This window comes from Dreissena polymorpha, chromosome 16 (assembly GCF_020536995.1).
Source record: "Dreissena polymorpha isolate Duluth1 chromosome 16, UMN_Dpol_1.0, whole genome shotgun sequence".
NCBI classification, from domain to species: domain Eukaryota; kingdom Metazoa; phylum Mollusca; class Bivalvia; order Myida; family Dreissenidae; genus Dreissena; species Dreissena polymorpha.
The window spans coordinates 15,723,891-15,743,529 of NC_068370.1; the positions used below are offsets into that span (position 1 = coordinate 15,723,891).

Consider the following 19,639-nt stretch of genomic DNA (forward strand, 5'->3'; position numbering starts at 1 on the left):
TATTCAAGTGTCAATGTCAAAAACACTTCCACCAAACGATAACAGCTTGAGTGTTCATAAATTCATACAGGCGTAGACTGGCCCGGTCACTAGTTAAGCTTGCTATCGAGCCCTATTACGCGGTCACTTCTGACTACGCTGACCGTTGTGTCACCTAGATGATTCGGTCAGTGACCTGTCACCCCGCTGTATGACCGCTACAACTGTGTATGAAGTTATTAACGTACTTAACCTAGTCGTACTGGTAATTGAAACGTGAGCATGTCACATAAACTAATAAAGATCAACACAAAGATATAGAGGTTCGACTAATAAAGTTCAACCCCGAGATATATTGATATATGTTCGCACAGGTAGTTTAAAAGCGAACCCGTCACATAAAATAATTAATGTCGACCCTAAGATATATTGGCCAATGTCGACTTAAAAAGGTCAATCTAGTTGCATTAATCCAACTCCCAGCTGTTGACCCGCCGGGTCTGAGCTGTACGTATGTACCCACAATGAAGAAATAAAGGTGAATCCTACGATACATTTATCGATTTTGACTATTAATTATATTAATGTCAACGTATAGCATCGTAAGTATTGTATTATGATAGATCCATTTACATAAAGTACAACCTAGTTTATTGTTTAAACTTCATTTGCTGAAAACATATTAAGAAGACTCACAACAGCCTTACTCTTTATTATTATTATATTTACTTTACGTAAAACATTTAATGGTAGAAATACATCAATTCGAACTCATAATTATGATAATTTATCGTTTAAGTGACACATACAGATATGCTTGATGAAGCAATGTGGGTGGCAACAAAATCAACGCTTAAAAAGTGTGTGTCTGCCTATACCTACTTCGGGTCGCCGGTAGTGGGTTTATATAAAGGCAATGATATCAACAATAGGGAATAATGTTACTTTTAATCATATAAATAGAGATACATTTATCCATTTTTTTGGTTTATTGCGCTATTCTTCCAAATCCAAAAGGTACAGACGGTAAAATAAATAGGTGCATGTTTAACTGCATTTTAAAATGTATTTTTAAAGTACTGCTTAAATGTATTCTTACAATCAATATAATGTTAGATACTGTTACCTTAATCATAAGTAAGTATATTTCAACATGCACGTATAACTTTCAGTAATCTGTATATTCATAAATACACAATTAAAACATAGAAATTTATTAATTCAGTACAGTGAATGTCTTTTTTAATTAAATAGCATATATGGAAAACATGAACATACATGTATGTCGTTATGTCATTGATGCATTAAACTGAGTTTAGTTAATATATTTAAATGGTTTATTTTTCAATATCTTGGTGTAACCCATTTTCTGTTCAATGTTATTTCAGTAAACTTATATTGCCAGAAATCTAATAAAGCAGAATATGCATACGAATCTAAGTATCAAGTCACGTTTTTAGCTTTTTCCGTTTTCGCTCCTTTTGCACTCGTGCTATGAAAATATCGATGTATAATAGTTCAAATGGTCTAGAGTTTACCGGGAAAGTTAAGTATTATTCTGGGAAATATTCAAAATATATTTTATACAGTGGGGTGTTACTCCGTGTAAATTTCAAATAGTTTCAGATAATTTCAAATAGTTAAACAAAAATCAATTTCAAATGATTTAAATTTCAAATAATTGCAAATAATCTCAAATAATTTTAATTTCAAAAAATTTCAATTTCAAAATTCAAATAATTTCAAATTATGTCAAATTATTTTCAAATTAAAATAATTTCAAATCATGTCAAATTATTTCAAGCAGTTTCAGTGCTTTGTCATTACTCGAGCGGCAGCCGTCCCGTATTAACAAAAACATGAGGACAAAAGTCAGTTTTACCAGAAATTCATAAAACAACTCAAGTTTTTTGTTTTTAAAATTTATCTTATTATTGAAAGGTTTAGAACACTCAAATATTGCTTAACAAATTATTGTGTTCTGTGAGCAGAACAAAACTGGAATTGAAAGTATTACATTTTGATTTTATTTTAAATTTTCCCTAAGGTCACAAGTTTAATTCAGAATGTCCATTTGCCATATGGAGTTTTGAGAATACCGACCCTGGTCTCGATTGTTATAATATTACATACTTATAGTATTACTTCCTATATGGAAATATTATCTCAAGAAAATTCATGCTCATGTATCCCTTTAATTATGAAAAGTAGAAAGACTTAATTTAATATATTATTTATTAATTTAATAGTGCTGGTATGATACCAGTTTTTAAGATCTTATTTTCTAAATACAAAACTGCCCCCTCCTACATTGAAATGACTACAAATTTATGTAAACGTATGTTCAATGTGTACACATTATACTATAATGAGTAAATAGGTATTTAATGACCAAAAAAAACAAATAAAATACTGTGTTTATGTGCGTATTTCGAAGTTATACTCATTTATGCCTAGCGTCTAGAATAAAAAGCCTTGGCAAACAGCGACGCATGATGCGGCGTCTCATCAGGGTCTGCGCTGTTTGCTTAAAAGAATTTCTGTAAGAAATATTCTAAATATAGAAATAAATATAATAGACATCCATAATTTTGGAAATAAATTGATCCAATTTAGAAGGATGGGATAGTCCATTAGGCATAAATGGGTTAATGAGGTCCTTCCGCGAGAGCGGGGATTAAACCTGTGTCGCCTTTGTGAGGGACGTGTATACCAACAACTGCGCTCAGCGGACCGCTTTATTCACTTATAATTCACGTTATGTGGACTTAACTCTAATATGGGCCGTGCTCTGTGAAAATGGGGTTTAATTTATGTGCGTAAAATGTCGCCCCAGATTTGCCTAAGCAGTCCGCACAGGCTAATCAAGGACAAGACTTTCCGCCTAAACTTGATTTTTGATAAGAAGAGACTTTCTTGAAACTTAAAATATCACAAAAGCGGAAAGTGTATATTTATATATGAGCAATACAACTACATCTTTTTTTGTTTAATTTTGCTATTATGCGTTGTCTTAAAACAAATAACAATTTCAGTTAAAAACTTGTACTTGTTACCCACATGTTTGTTATTTATATAGTCTTTTCTACGTTTTGAATGAATATTTTCTCAAAAACTAGTCTTTTCTGGATCACTAAATTATTTTTTATAGAACACGCAAATTTATCTTCGCATTTGTTTATTTAACACGCATTTTCATTTTAATGCAGGTAGAATATTTATTATTTGTGAATTTATATGAGAGATTGGTGTTACACGCACATATGTCTTACCTTAGAGATTTATGTCAACTTGTTAACAAGTCCACGATACCTTACACTAATTTATAATATAACTAAATTATCAAATATATTGACAATGCCGCACAGGCTGTACAGCGACAGTCGACACATAAAAACGTTCAAGTCAATGTCTATTATTTGCAAATTAACTTCAAAACACCACTGCTTACTAAATTAGTCGGAATAAACAAAAATAGCCACACACTTTCGTCGATCACAATATTTGGAATAACAGCAAATCACACTGTGCGCGTTATTGAAGTATATATCGTAGCTGTCGCTTTGACAGAGCGAGAAGGTCACGATGATAAGGGCAGTTATGTAAGAGCGACCTGCAATACGTGCAACGACCGCTTTACAAATACAGAGTCATAACGCATGCGCGGTTGCTCTCCTCGCGCGCGCTTGTGAAATATCGTCTGCTGCATATAGATTGCGTAACAGTACATTCAGCCAGGACATTAAATCTTATTACCGAACATCACATCTCCAGAATAAAGACATAAACAATTTATAGTACATTGCAAACGAAACACAACTAGGCCTAAGCATTCTTGAGTTATCATCTGGAAACCTTTCTACTATTTCAAGTCACTGTGACCTTGACCTTTGTCCTAGTGACCTGAAAATCAATAGGGGTCATCTGCCAGTCATGATCAATGTGCCTATGAAGTTCATGATCCTAAGCATAAGCATTCTTGAGTTATCATCAGGAAACCATTTTACTTTTTTGAGTCACTGTGACCTTGACCTTTGATCTAGTGACCTAAAAATCAATAGGGGTCATCTGCCAGTCATGGTGATTGTACCTATGAAGTTTCATAATCCTAGGCCTAAGCATTTTTGAGTTATCATCCGGAAACCATTTTACTAGTTCGTGTCACTGTGACCTTGACCTTTGACCTAGTGATCTGAAAATCAATAGGGGTCATCTTAAAGTGATGATCAATGTTCCTAAGAGTTCTTGAGTTATCATCCGAAAACCTCCTGGTGGACGGACGGACCGACGGACCGATGGACCGACATGTGCAAAACAATATACCCCCTCTTCTTCGAAGGGGGGGAGGGAGCATAAATATTAATTTGTATACAATAGTTCTATTATAAGAACATGGTGTGATACATTGTTTAGTATTGGAGAAACTATTCAATAACGTTCCAACGAATACATATAGTAAAGCAGTGTTTCCTACGCACTAGTTGCTTGTTTAAATGTTAATTTAAACTTAATGTACTGAAAAGATCTTTCATTTGCAAATCACTGGGTCTGGCTAGGAACTTTTATAGTTATGGCAAATATATCGCTGGCGGCCTGAAGCGTTTTTAGTGCGGTGTAAATTCATGATTCAAAGAACCGTAGTATAGTTAAAAGGTTTTTTTTCACTGACGAAAATATGAGGTGTACATGATCGCATTATTCACAGTACAGTAAACACGCTGGTCAAACGGATACTTCGATAAATTATTGCACTTCGATAACAGAGAAATATCAAAGCACCGAAGGCTCTGAAGTTGTGTATCGCTTTTTTAAATCACATGTTTAAAATAAACATAACCCATTCAAATTCATAGAGAGTGTGTCTAAACGCACATGTGTGAGATGTGTGTTCACTGTTTAGAATCCCATTCATATTATAGAGATTAAACAAAACATAAACAAACCAACAACAACATGCCCCTTTTAAGACTTTATGAAGGCCTAGACAATATGATGACAATTGTATTATAAGAACCTGTTTGTATAAAATAAAATTATGTGCAAGCACCATTTAATAAATATCGTTGAATAGCTAATACCTTTTACATTACCAAAATAATGATGGAAATTCCCTGCACAAAACTAAATTGAACACATAGATTCGGAGAATAATATCAATTCTTCCTACCACTGAACTACAGCCTATTTAAAGTATTTAACCTTAATTATGGCCTTTCAAAAAACGAAAGCTAACTAGTGCACAACTACGACAACATTTGATCAAAGCGCTGAAGGCACTGAAGTTGTTCGCTATTGCAGAATTTAAGACGCAACTCAATTTTCAAAATTGAAATGAACACACGCCATTCAAATTTATAAAGAATGTGTCATAAAGCATGGGTCGAGATTTTGTGCACTTTTTATCATCCTATTTATTTTATAGAGATAACTTAGACAAAATAACAACAACATGTCCCTTTTTGGACGTTCTGAAAGCATAGAAAGTATTATGAAAATGGTAATGAGAAGTGAATGTAAAGACATTTTGCAATCACCATCAAATTAAATGAATATTGTTGGAATATCGAATACCGATCTCACTAAGAATATAATTTCATAATGAAAATTCCCTGTATACAACTTTTGATTATCGACACCATATTCAAATTTAAATTCTTACACGGCACGTGACTTGTTTTCTATATACAGAGAAGGAAAACTACCGTTGGTTATTCTGCAACAAACCACGGGTGAAGACAAATGTTTTGAAAATAGTTCTGGAAATTCCAAGAATTAGTTTAGCAAAATGCACGTGCGCTAACGCGCGATTCGGAAAAGAAATAAATTTCCGCGTACTGCAGATCACATCAACCAAAATAGTACTAAAATGTCAATCTCATGCTTCGTTCATTTAATGTATTTGTGTTATGGTTATTTCTCTGTTATTTGTATCAATAAGCAAAATCGTTGTTTATCTAAAGAGATATGTATGGCGTCACTTTGATTGTCCGCGCACTGTTTATGAATGAAGACGAGGTTATTGAATTTCATTGTTGTGGTGACGTCACGTTTTCGCGGAAAAGTGGACGACGTTCGGTTAAAATAATTATCTTTTATAACCTTTAAATCGCGGATAACTTATAAATGAAATCGTGTTAGAATCGAAATAATCGACGCGTAGGCGTTGGTTATTGCGGTATTAACCAACGGTTCGTCGTTCCGATGCTTGTTACCAAACCACTCGGGATACGCCCTCATGGTTTAATTACTACCCGTCGGAACTCCAAACCATTAGTTATTACCGCAATAATCAACGCTTTCACGTCGATTATTCTTAAATATACAATAAGATAATTTATAAAAATAAAGAAAAAAATAATCTGCGAGCAAAACTTTTTACTCACGAATTAGGTAGTCATAAAGATAGCCCTGTTGGAACGTACTTCGTTGTTTATGCATTACGTGTTACCCTAGCAGTTCACACGGTGTCAACAACTCTTACCTAAATACAAGTATAGAGCACTTTTGCGCTTTTTCGGCGTAGCTGTTTTACCCAGCTTTTTACCTTCAAGGACTTTTACATAACGCAAGCAGACACGCGTGAGTATTTTCGAATATTTCATAGGCTGATTCGAGATAAAACCTTTGAACTTTATATGTCCCCCACTATAGTAGTGGGGGACATATTGTTTTTGCCCTGTCTGTTTGTCTGTTGGTTGGTTTTGGTTTGCGCCAACTTTAACATTTGCAATAACATTTGCAATATTGAAGATAGCAACTTGATATTTGGCATGCATATGTATCTCATGGAGCTGCACATTTTAAGTGGTGAAAGGTCAAGGTCATTCTTCAAGGTCAAAGGTCAAATATATGGGTCAAAATCGCTCATTTTTTTTACACTTTTGCAATATTTCAATATTCAAGATAGCAACTTGATATTTGGCATGCATGTGTATCTCATGGAGCTGCACATTTTGAGTGGTAAAAGGTCAAGGTCAAGGTCATCCTTCAAAGTCAGAGGTCAAATATATGTGGCCGAAATCGCTCATTTTATGAGTACTTTTGCAATATTGAAGATAGCAACTTGATATTTGGCATGCATGTGTATCTCATTGAGCTGCACATTTTGAGTGGTGAAAGATCAAGGTCAAGGTCATTCTTCAAGGTCAAATATATGGGTCAAAATTGCTCATGTAATGTCACTTCTGCAATATTAAAGATAGCAATTTTATATTTGACATGCATGTGTATCTCATGGAGCTGCACATTTTGAGTGGTGAAGGGTCAAGGTCAAGAACATCCTTCAAGGTCAAACGTCATATACGGGGACATAGTGTTTCACAAACACATCTTGTTCTATTTACAATTCGCAATGAGATTTTTAATGACCGTCGTCTAGCGAAAATAGGTCTTATTCCATATGCGCCAATCATATATATAGCCCATTCAGCCTGTGCATCTCTCAGTCTGGTCAGGAGATACATAATGAGACCATAACACATTGAGTGATTTTAAAGCGAACAAGCACCCGTAAATACAAACGATCGCCGCTATCTGTTGAGAACAAAAGCACGTTTCCCAGAAATATCAAATTTAACCCCGATTTAGACGCATGAACGAGATTACGAAATAGATAATTATTGTTATATTAAAAAAAAAATCGGTTTAAGCGGTTATAAAGCTTTTTTGTTGTTGTCTATCGTATCCCTGAAGATATTGTTGGACTCATGTTCAACGTTTTATACATTGTGAATATAAACAAGCGTAACCTTATACTATTGCGTTGTTTTCACGAATCTATTAATAGCCTCAGATTATAAATGATCTGTTCTATGTCATTAAGACGCAGAAGATAGTGGACTATTTGAATCATTCACAAATAATTTCTTCCGCGACACGTATAATATAAACATTGTTTATTGATTCTTTCCTATATGAGTTCCATTCAAAAATATTCCATTTAACACGATATTCACATAATGAGTTCATTTTCGAACGAATATTGTTGGAGAACTGAAACCCCTTGCATAAATTATACAACTCTTTCTCGCGCATACAGAAGGAGTGGCGGGTAGTAGGTTTTCCGTAGATAAGCCGAAATGACTTGAAATGTTCAGTAACAACAGCGAACAACTAACAACCAGTGTCCACAAGCAACTCCTGGACCAGAATACAGGAGAAATCGCCACTTCCTGATACCATTTAGTATCGACCTCATGATACTGATATAATAATAGCCTCAGAAGTTTAGTGATATGTGCTGCGCAAAAATACCACTTGACTGACGTAGCACATAGAGGACTATTTTAACAATTCATAAACATTCTCCTCCACGGAACGTATAATACAACAATTGCTTTGTTTACTTTTTCCAAATACGACCCGTTCAACGTTATTTCATTTAACACAGTTGTCATATTATGCGTCAATAATTGAATGAATGAATTTAAATAACTGAACCCTCTGGCACAAATGATTCAACAAGTTTGTTTAGTAGTAAAGCTCATACCGATTTTGAGAGCATTGTATTAACCTAAGTCCCACAGTCTATTTGATTTATGATCCCCGTACACATCTTCGATGTTGTTTTCAGCCTTCAGAGGCTGGTAGCGGTATAGCAAGCGGTTCGACGCATGATCTCAAGAAACTACGTTTCTCATGAGAACCTAGGTTTTCAAATGAAGCCTAGGTTCTCATGAAAACCTAGGTTCTCATTTGAAAACTTGGGTTCTTGAAACCATGTGCAATCTTCAAGCGAGAACCTAGGTTCTCATTCTGAGAACCCAGGTTCTCATGAGAAACCTAGTTTTTTGGGATTATGCTTCGAACCGCAAGAAACTAGGTTTCTCAAGAGAACCTAGGTTCTCATGAAAACCTAGGTTCTCATTTGAAAACTTGGGTTCTTGAAGCCATGTGCAATATTCAAGCGAGAATTTAGGCTCTCATGAGAAACCTAGTTTCTTGCGGTTCGACGAATACTCCCAAGAAACTAGGTTTGTCATGAGAACCTAGGTTCTCAGAATGAGAACCTAGGTTCTCGCTTGAAGATTGCACATTGCTTCAAGAACCCAAGTTTTGAAATGAGAACCTAGGTTTTCATGAGAACCTATGTTCTCATTTGAAAACCTAGGTTCTCATGAGAAACCTAGTTTCTTGGGATTATGCGTCGAACCGCTTGCCATATAGCGGTATTGTAATTTTTATTATTTTCAGAAACCTTGTTTAGGCAATCGGTCACTTGCCTTAAATAAATGACCAACTTATTGTATATAATAAGAATCCAATACTGCTCCAGCAGCTGGAGTTTCACTTCTTTATACTTAATTTTATTTTTTGAGACAAGGGACATTTTTAAGTTTATGAATGGTATATCCTTTTATATTTTGAAGAAAGAAAGAATTTCAAGGATGACTGATTGATTTTTCACAAAATGAGGAAATTCCATCAACAGTATGAAGGTATGATAAATACATATTTCAGCTAAATACAAATACTTAGAACAAATGTGTAGCCTTGCGTTTTGTAAACATACTTTTCTAGAGGATGTAAAGTATAAAAAAACAAAGTTTGTGATCTGAGTTAAATGTTCCGCGGGATGGATATATGAAAGTGTACAAAGTCTGGACAGAAAAAAGTATGTTACCCTTGAAGTAAATTGAAGATTCGTTTTATTTAAAAGAAAATATGTTTGCCGCGTTTGTTAAACAAGCGGGTGGGGTGCCCACCCAATAAGACATAGTGTACATAGTTTTACATAGATACACTTAACGGTTAATCACAGGATAGTGTCAACCGGTTTATCCGATTAACTCGTCACGCTTGAGCTACGCGCATAATTGTAGATATTAGTGGACGCTTGTGGTCGCTTTAAATCTGTGGCGTATCAATACTGACAATTATAGGCTTAAACCGACACAAATTAAACTGCCTTGACAAAAATGAATAAAAGGCCCCACTCTTCATCGGCAAGTGAATGCAACACCACCGAAACCAGCTATGTAGACTCGCCGGTTTTTGAAACGCCAAACAGCCAGCAAATAAAAACAGCGAGCAAAAAGAAAAAAAGATAGAGCAGGAAAATCCTAAACGGAAGTCTATGGCTGATTATCTTAAAGGAAAACAAACAGAGGATAAATCCGACTCTATCAGTATAGAAAAACATCTAGAGGACATCAACGCAAAACTGTCAAATGTCCTTACCAAAAGTGACACTTCGATCCTTAAAAACCTGATAAAAGATACACTTGAAGAGGTCAAAGATTAGTTTCTTGGGTCTCTAATCAAACGTCTAGAAATCCTTGAAGGCAACTTATTTGACCAAACAAAAGAAATTGAAACACTGCAGAAACTTGTGAAAACTAAAAACAATCAAATAGACATTCTTAAGCAGAAACTAGATGATGCAAATCTAAAGCACGCCGAACAACTCAATGATCTTGAACAATATGGCCGCAGAAATTCAATCCGTATAGCGGGATTACCTAGCGACTCGGAAAACCAGCCATCGGCTGCCGTTGCAGATGAAATGGCATCGCTTCTTACCAAAAAGCTAGGAATGCCGATTGCAACAACAGACATTGATGTAGCTCATCGTCTGGGAAAATTTGCGACAAATAAAAGCATGCCGGTGATTGTAAAGTTCCTAAGGCGACAAACAAAGATTGAGATAATGAAAAGGGCTAAGATGCTCAAAGGGTCTCGTCTATTCATTAACGAAGACCTTACTAAGCTCAACGCCGAGGTTCTGGCGTCGCTAAGACTCAAAGAACCAGATCTCATTGAAAGGGCATGGTCTTTTGAGGGCAAACTCTTCGTGCGATACCGGGGCAGCGATCGACGAGAGACTGTGTCGTTTGTGAAATATCGAGAATGGCTCGATAAACCGTGGCCTCAGAAAAATACCACTGCAAGTCAGACATACGCGCGAAAGGTGTCGGCCGGTAACAATAACACAAAATAAACTACCTATCTGTGCAGTGATACTGCTGTCTTCATCATACGTTTTACTTTGTATGTGCTCTTACTTTTCTGTTGGCGTCTTCACACGAAACAGACGAACATGGCTTTTAAAACATTATAGTGGCCCGAAAAGTTATCTTTGGCAAATGTTATTTTTATACACTATATAGAAAATGTGTAGCTTGACCGAATAGATCAACCTTTTATATGTGAACTCTCATAAACCATCAATATCCAAGATATACAATTTTACATGGGGCTACTGCTATAGATGTTATATACGCGCTTTAAACTCACTCACTTTGATGCATTCTTTTTACTTCAAATCTGTTTAATACGGTGATAATATTGTTATTAATTAAATTTTTAGTCTTGTATAATACACCATTAAATAAGGGAAAACGATCCATCACATTTATAAACATTCAACTATAATAACATTGTGTTTAGACCTTATATTTTAAAAAAAAAACTTATGAGAATTGAAAGGGTATTTTTGATGGGTATATGCTTTTTAAAGAGATATTAAATAATATGCATGCGTACTTAAAACGTTTCCTGTTGCGTGTCAACATTTGTTCTATTTTTGTTGTTAAAATGTGTATATTTTTAAACTGTTTGCTGTTTTGCTTTTTATAAGTATGTGGGGCTTGTACGCACACACAAATCGCATACAAACAAGCACACACGCACATACTCACACGCATACACACACGCATACACACGTATACACATTTATAAATATTCAACTAACATAGTATCTAACACATTCTTTTTTGTACTTTTGATGGTTATATGGTTTTTTAATTAGATATGAAATAATATGAATGAGTACTTAAAACACTTCCTTTTGCGTGTCCTTTTTGTTTCGTGTTTGCTGTTTAAATGTGTATATTTTGTAACTGTTGGTTGTTTTGCTTTTTCAATTATGTATGGCTTGAACACATAAAACCGAACACAAACCAGCACACACGTACGCACACACGTACGCACAAACTTACGCACACACACACACACACCACGCACGCACGCACGCACGCACGCACTCACGCACACACACACGCACGCACGCACACACGCATGCACGCACGCACGCACGCACGCACACACACACACACACAAACACACACACACACACACACACACACATACACACACCCGCACACACACACGCATACACATTTATAAATATTCAACTCTGCTAACATTGTATCTAACACATTTCTTGTTAACAAATATTCCTTCTAAATAGGATATTTACAACATGTACTTTTGATGGGTATATATTTTTTTAAGAGATAGGAAATAATATGCATGAGTTTTTAAAACGTTTCCTTTTGCGCGTCCCTTTTGTCCTCTTTTTGCTGTTTCAATGTGTATATTTTGTAACTGTTTGTTGTTTTGCTTTTTTTCAATTATGTATGGCTTGCACACACACAAACCGAACACAACAAGCACACACGTACGCATACACGCACGCACGCACACACACACACACGCGCGCGCACACATACACACGCACGCATGCATGAGTGCGCACTCACACACACAAGCACATGCACACAAACACACACGCATACATACAAGCATACGCACGCACACACATACGCATACACACAAGCATACACACGCATACACATTTATAGATATTCAGCTCTACTAACATTGTATCAAACACATTTTTTTAACAAATACTCTTTCTAAATGGGATATTTCCAACTTGATTAAAACAATACACAAACACACACACATACATACAAGCATACGCACGCATACACATACGCATACACACAAGCATACACACGCATACACATTTATAGATATTCAGCTCTACTAACATTGTATCAAACACATTTTTTTAACAAATACTCTTTCTAAATGGGATATTTCCAACGTGATTAAAACAATAGTGTAACTATATGTCATTATGCTTGGAAACTAACTTTTTGCTTTATTTTTCCCTTCTTTATTTGGAGAGTTTTTTGCATATAAAAGCATAGAGCGCTTAAACTAATTTCGCTTTCGTTTTTAGGTTTAAATGCTCAATAATGCTTAAAATGCTATCGATGGCTTTGCCTGTTATTACATCTTCCGTATATTTCAAGAATTGTAGTTTTTCCTTATAGAACTTGAAGGTGTATTTTTGATGGGTATATGCTTTATAAAAAAAATATGCATGAGTACGTGTCAATATGTGTTCCCTTTTTGTTGTTAAATGTGTATATTTTGTAACGGTTAAGCTTTTGCGTTGTTCACTTATGTATGACTTGCACACACACACACACACACACACACACACACACACACACACACACATACGTGTATGGTATACAATGTGAGGACCTTGACTTACTTCGGGGCTTGGAGGACCATTTTTAAGGAACGCATCTACACTTAAAAAAATGTAATGAGGCGTTGCACTGACAAACCATTTGTTTGTATTCTGAGTATCGTTGACATTATGTAAACCGTTTCTTCATAAATTCAATTTAAAATTATGTCAACAATTAAATGCGGCCAGAGGACAATCGCATGCTACCATCGCTTTGAGGACAGTGTTTTGTTGTCAATGTTTATTTACACTGACAAGACATCATAAGCACAAAACTAAGGTATACATCTTTGCGAGGACAATTTACTCAAATAAGTTTAAGCCTTCAAGGATGACCTTGACCTTGATCTTTCACCACTCAAAATGTGCAGACCCATGAGATACACATGCATGCCAAATATCAAGTTGCTATCATCAATATTGCAAAAGTTATGACCAAGGTTATGACAGACAGACAGACAGGCAAAAACAACATACACCCGATCATTTGATCCGGGAGGCATAAAAAGCAGTCCTCGAACTGTCGGTAAGCACATAAGCACAAATCTAAGGTATATATCTTTGCGAGGACAATTAACTCAAATATGTTTTGCAATATATCAGAAAATAAACAATGTATTTGTGTCACCAAAATGTTATGAATCTAATACAAATGCTGAATTATACTTTCCGGTACATATGTCAATTTTTAACCTGCCATACAATACTAGAATTGTCACAATACTTGCGAATAATACACCACAACTCCGCATGTTGTAATATGTAGCAAGTGGTAAAAGAATGTCTAAGATGAACATATCTGTTGTAATATGTATCGTAGGATGATGCAATTCGCACATACACAACTTCATATCATAAGAAACAATGCCTTCAAGTTCGAATGTTGTATGTGGAAGTGTAGGAACGCCTGCGGACAAGAGTTTGTCCACGGACAGACAAACTTGCGGACAGACGTCCATGTTGATTCCAGATACCCACTTTACTTAGTAACGGTGCGGGGTATTATAATCAACGAAACATGATAGCAGTTAGAAGTATCCCTTTGTATTCGAAGCTTACTTCGTCAAACATTTGTTTGTGTTTTATGTCGCTTTGTTTGTAGTCATGTACTGTTAAGGCAATTAGTTACTTGCCTTAAAGGAAATACTAGCGGGTGTAATGAAAAATTTATATTCTGATGTTTTTTGAGTTTCATGATTCCTATACATTTAATATGCATATTCTTGATTTTTATACAATATATTAAATCAATACCTTGCAGTTATTTCTTATATTATGGAAATTACCCTGTCCAAAGTATGTTCGCTTCGCAAAGCAATGTATATGTGCTTTAAAGTGAAAATATACGTGCTTGGTATTACGATCCGCTACAAACATTTCCAAGTTCCGTGCATTTTGCAATGGCTTATATAGACCATCTAGCATACGAGTTCACGTTTGATATATGCTTATAATGTATAACGTTACTTCATGGTCATCATTTTTCCAAATAATTACATATATTTGAATGCACACTTATTTACGTATGTATAAATACTTGTACCAAACGTATTGATATTTAAATTAACATTCATTAACTTTATGAAATTACTTATACATACATAAAGCTCACTTTTCATTGTGCACGTCAAGTTTAGGTCTTTAAAAAGAAGTCCTCGGACTGTCGGTATGTGTCCATTGTTAAGCCCTCGCAACATCGGTCAAATATAAGCATGTTCACTGACAAAGTGGTAATTTCATTTGCTTTTAACGAATATTTCAACTGCTGCACCGAGTAGATAGTGTTTGATTTGAAAGTGTTGCACGCATAAAAAGGTCTATGAAACGTAATCTAGAGGAACGTATAAACAGACCCGCGAAACAATTTATTACGTATAAGTTATTCGTGTTAAACAGTTTTTCTGACATGACATTCGATACCGTCCAAACCAATTCTTAACCATTTCCAGTGAACAATTTTAATGTTATGTTTTGTTAGTTAATCAATAACATGTAATTTTAGAGCGAACATAATCAATAACAGAAGCATCAGAAACGTATGCCCCACAAACAGGGCTTTGAACTCGTGACCCGAATTTCAATAGGGGTCTTCTACTGTCCTAGGACAATGCACATGTGAAGAATCAAGCCAATCGTTCAATTTGTTGGCGTGTTATTGATTGGAAACAATGTTAACACTTATTGTGACAGACCTTGACCTTTGACCTAGTGACCCAAATTTCAATAGGTGTCATCTACTGTCCAAGGCCAATGCACATGTGGAGTATCAAGCCAATCGGTCAATTCGTTGATGAGTTATTAATCAGAAACGATTTTCACACTTATTGTGACAGTGACTTTAGAACCATATTTCAATAGTGGTCAGCTACTGTTTAAGGTAAATGCACATGGGAAGTATCAAGCCAAACGGTAAACTTGTTGATGAGTTATTGATCAAAAACGATTTTTACACTTATTGTGACAGTGACCTTTGACCCCAATTTCAATAGGGGTCATCTGCTGTCAAAGGCCAATGCACATGTGAAGTATCAAGCCAATCGTCAATTCGTTGATGAGTTATTCGTCAGAAACGAACTGATCTACCGACAAACAGACGGACAGACAGACCGACATCCAGCAAAACAACATACCCCGTCTTCTTTGAAGGGGGGCATAATTATACAAAAAAGCAACACACTTTTGATTAAAATATTTTAATCAACGAGGTAACTACTCAGGTACTACTAAATGTTATAAAGCTAAAAATGTCAGTTATATGACTTATCAGCTTTTGTGTGTTTATTTAAATGACGTACATCAACTGTTAAATTATTAGGACAACCTTTCTGGTATAAATAATGCTTTTACCAAATTTTGCAAAATGACATGAGTAAACACATGTTGTTTTCTGAGTGCAATAAGTAGTGTTACTGACATTTTTTTTCAGGAGAAGCAAAAATCTGTTTTATTAAAATAATAAATATTTTTCGGTATTCCAATTTTCTTATTAGTATTAAAATAAAATTTGTAAAACAAAACACAACTCTCAATTGAGATGTCTTTTTTAAAACAATAAGAAAGAAGCAGTTACCATAATTGTAACACTGAAATATTTTGAATGCAAAAAGTTACGTAAGTGATCTTTATGTATTTTGGAAAATATGCTGTCTTGAAAAATCAACAAAATGTCTGTCAAACAAATTATTACATTCAGTAGATGACATGTATGTTGTACTATATTTATGTAATAACAGTAGACGACATGTATGTTGCATTATATTAATAAGTCAAAACAAAATGAAAGTATGGTCATGAGATCATGTACAACATTATCATCTTCTAATTCTAATCTATTGACATTCATGTCCACACGTAATGAGGCGAAAAATACCAACACTCATACAATAACACACTCCAACATATATATCTCTTGAAACTTATAAATTGTAACAGTTAGTGAAATTAAACACATCAAATATTAAGAAATAGTCCACACATAAACCAATTACAGTCATCAATTTATCATTATATTGACGAAATATAATTATTCAAACAAGTAACCCAGCACAAAACATATGGGTTTATTAATGAAACATCTTTAGGAGATAAAAAAAAGCTATTAACTCATTTTTTTAATAAAAGGGCAGGGCGGGGCCTCAGAAGGGCAGGGCGGGGCCTCAGAAGGGCAGGGCGGGACTTCGGAAGGGCAGGGCGGGACACCCTTCCATTAAGGCCTAGCTGGAGCACTGCATGTAGATAATACAGACATTGAAATCACATGAAACTAGCTTACAGAAAAAGTTTTAACTTTAAGCTACATGTAGTTCAAAGGCTGAAGATGGGGCAAGAAGAAAAGCCATTTCTTCAAAATATGGAGCTAAAAGCTGCTTAAAGATACCATTGTGGGTTAAAGGTTTGTTGTACTTTTGCAAAATAAATTTAACAAAGAACATGCCTGTTGTTACAAAAGCGTATAATAAAAGTGCAGATGCTGATCAATACATTTATATGTATACTACTCTAGCAGTAAATCCTTTTGAGTAATATGCAACACAAATCCAAAAAAGTAATTTATACTAAGAAAAACAGCTGCTACTACATATGCGCCATAACACACTGTCAATAATGTTACAAATCAAGTTACAAATCATTGGAAAGTTAGGGCGGGGCAACCTTCCATTAAGGCCTTGATGGAGCACTACATGTAGATAATACAGAAATTGGACTCACATGAAAAGCAGTCCCAAAAATAAAACAAAACTTTATGTGAGCACATCACGCATATAAAATGAAGATAAAAAAGAACAATTCAACACGTGTCCTAAGGACACTGATTCCCCTATATTCCAGTTGTGTCATAACTCCAATAATGTAGAAAAAAGGACCAAAATACACAGGGGAATAAGTTCTCATGCTGGGATATTAATGTTTGTAAAGTTTCATTCCTAGCATTTATCCTTTTTGATTATGCGCAACAAAAAATCCGAAGGACATGAGTACAAGGTCGAATGTTAATGTAAAATACGAACAAAAGATAAATAGTGATGAATGTTTATACACAATAAGCCTTGTAACTAAGGCATGCTTTTCAAGGAAATAAACCAGTAGTTCACCCCTGCTGGCTTGACACAAAACACACAGCTTGTTTAGTTTGCACTGTTTAATCTTCTCTGCATTGAAACTTTACATATTTTAATGTAGCTTTTCACTTGTTGCCAAGGTCTGTTCAACAATACAGGTTCTTTTTTTCGGCTCTCCTCAATCTCGTGTTTATCTGGCAGCTTTGAAGTGTGAAGATATTTTCCCAGTTGTTGCTCAACAGCAGCTTGTTCTTCAACAGACCACATTTTTCTTTTCTGCGCTTTCTTTCCGACAAAGCTGGTTGTTGCTTTGGTTGAAACTTTGGACTGGCTGGTTGTGGCTTTGGACTGGCTGGTTGTGGGTTTGGACTTGTTGGTTGTAGCTGTGGACAGAGCAACTGTATCAACAACTGGTGTATCTTCTTCAGAATCTTCTTCCAAATTACTGTCTTCTTGGCAGGCGGCTCTACAATAAAAGTACAGTTTTTTAATTAACAATTAATTAAACTTGTATCTATAGGAAAGGAATACCACAAGGATTAAGATGATAAGCCTATTTTAGTTAGAGAACATTAATTTGGTACATTTTTTGGTAATTCAAGGGTAATTTAAAAGTGCTTCAGGTTATTGCACTTCACTTGGCTGAGAGTATATGCCCACAAACATTTTGACCACGATTGATGATAGGATTAAAAGTAGTATCTGACTGCTTATAAAACTTGGCCCAGATTTTATCAACAAGTTTCATGATGATACAACTAAAACCTTTATGAGTAAGAGTTAACATAGTTCTCCTTGATGCTGCAGGACAAACTGCCTGCTGCAGGTGTTCCTATAATATGATCAGTTTTTCAAAAGTGTATCGTTGTTCCTAAATAGGGCAATTATTATGATTGTGTTAAAAATATGACCAGCATTTTTTTGTGCACATTTTTACATGCTAGTGATAATAGTATGTTGGTTAAGTTTCGTCACTTTAGTAGCAATACTCTTTGAGTTAAACAAGACACCAAAATTAATCACCAAAAGGGACTCATTATTTAAGAAAAGAACTAGTACATGTTGTTTTGTTTCTACTTCTACACCAATATATTGATTTGCTAAGATTACTGCTAACATTCCAGATGATACCTAGTGTGTTAATTATGGCTGCTTAATAGTATAAGTTTGAAGTTTGAAGCAAATAAGATGTGTTTTGCTCTGGATGAACAATTAATAACAAGCCCATGCCCCTTCATATTATTGTGAACAATTATTCTTGTCACTTGTCAGTGGAAGGCACTACCTGCAACACATTTTAATATTAACACAATATTCAGCTTTTACTCAAGAAACATGATCATGAAATGCATAAATATACTCATATAACTATATGTCATGAAATGATACTCTCAAAGTTACATAAAACCTTCCATGATTGAAAACTTCATTTACATTTTATAAGTGACTAATTCAGCCCAGTGAAATGATTCTTGTCTGTGAAACTGATCATAGTAAACATAAAATATCAAAATATGTCCACCATCTATTACGCACTACAACTTCAAATTCCCTCAATGTCCTGTTCTGGACACAACCGACAGGTATTGAAATAATTTCAAGATTTATAAAACATTTGTACTTCAAGTGTGACCTTGATCTGAACCAAGGGAACTTAAACTTGTTCAAGACACATCTGATGGTGATGGTGAACATTTGTGCCACACTTAATTATCTCCATGCATAAAGAAGACCTATACCATGAGCCCGACACAAACATATACACTCAATATCTAATATTAGTTATATGTACAATTATCAAGTGTTCACTGTGACCTTGACCTTGAGACGA

General features: G+C 35.1%; 1 protein-coding gene and 1 long non-coding RNA gene across 3 annotated transcripts in view; both read right to left on the reverse strand.

Annotated features, from left to right (window-relative positions):
- LOC127862188 (ecdysone-inducible protein E75-like) overlaps positions 1-3,515 on the reverse strand; it is a 152,826-nt gene extending 149,311 nt beyond the window's left edge. Inside the window, exon 1 of the mRNA XM_052401196.1 lies at positions 3,252-3,515. The gene's annotated coding sequence lies outside the window, so the exon portion shown is untranslated. The remainder of the gene's footprint in view (positions 1-3,251) is intronic.
- A 12,444-nt stretch (positions 3,516-15,959) lies between these two features.
- Positions 15,960-19,639, reverse strand: part of LOC127862361 (uncharacterized) — a 30,507-nt gene continuing 26,827 nt past the window's right edge. For both annotated transcript variants that reach the window (XR_008040560.1, XR_008040561.1), the window contains exon 9: positions 15,960-18,274. This is a non-coding gene — a long non-coding RNA (uncharacterized LOC127862361). The remainder of the gene's footprint in view (positions 18,275-19,639) is intronic.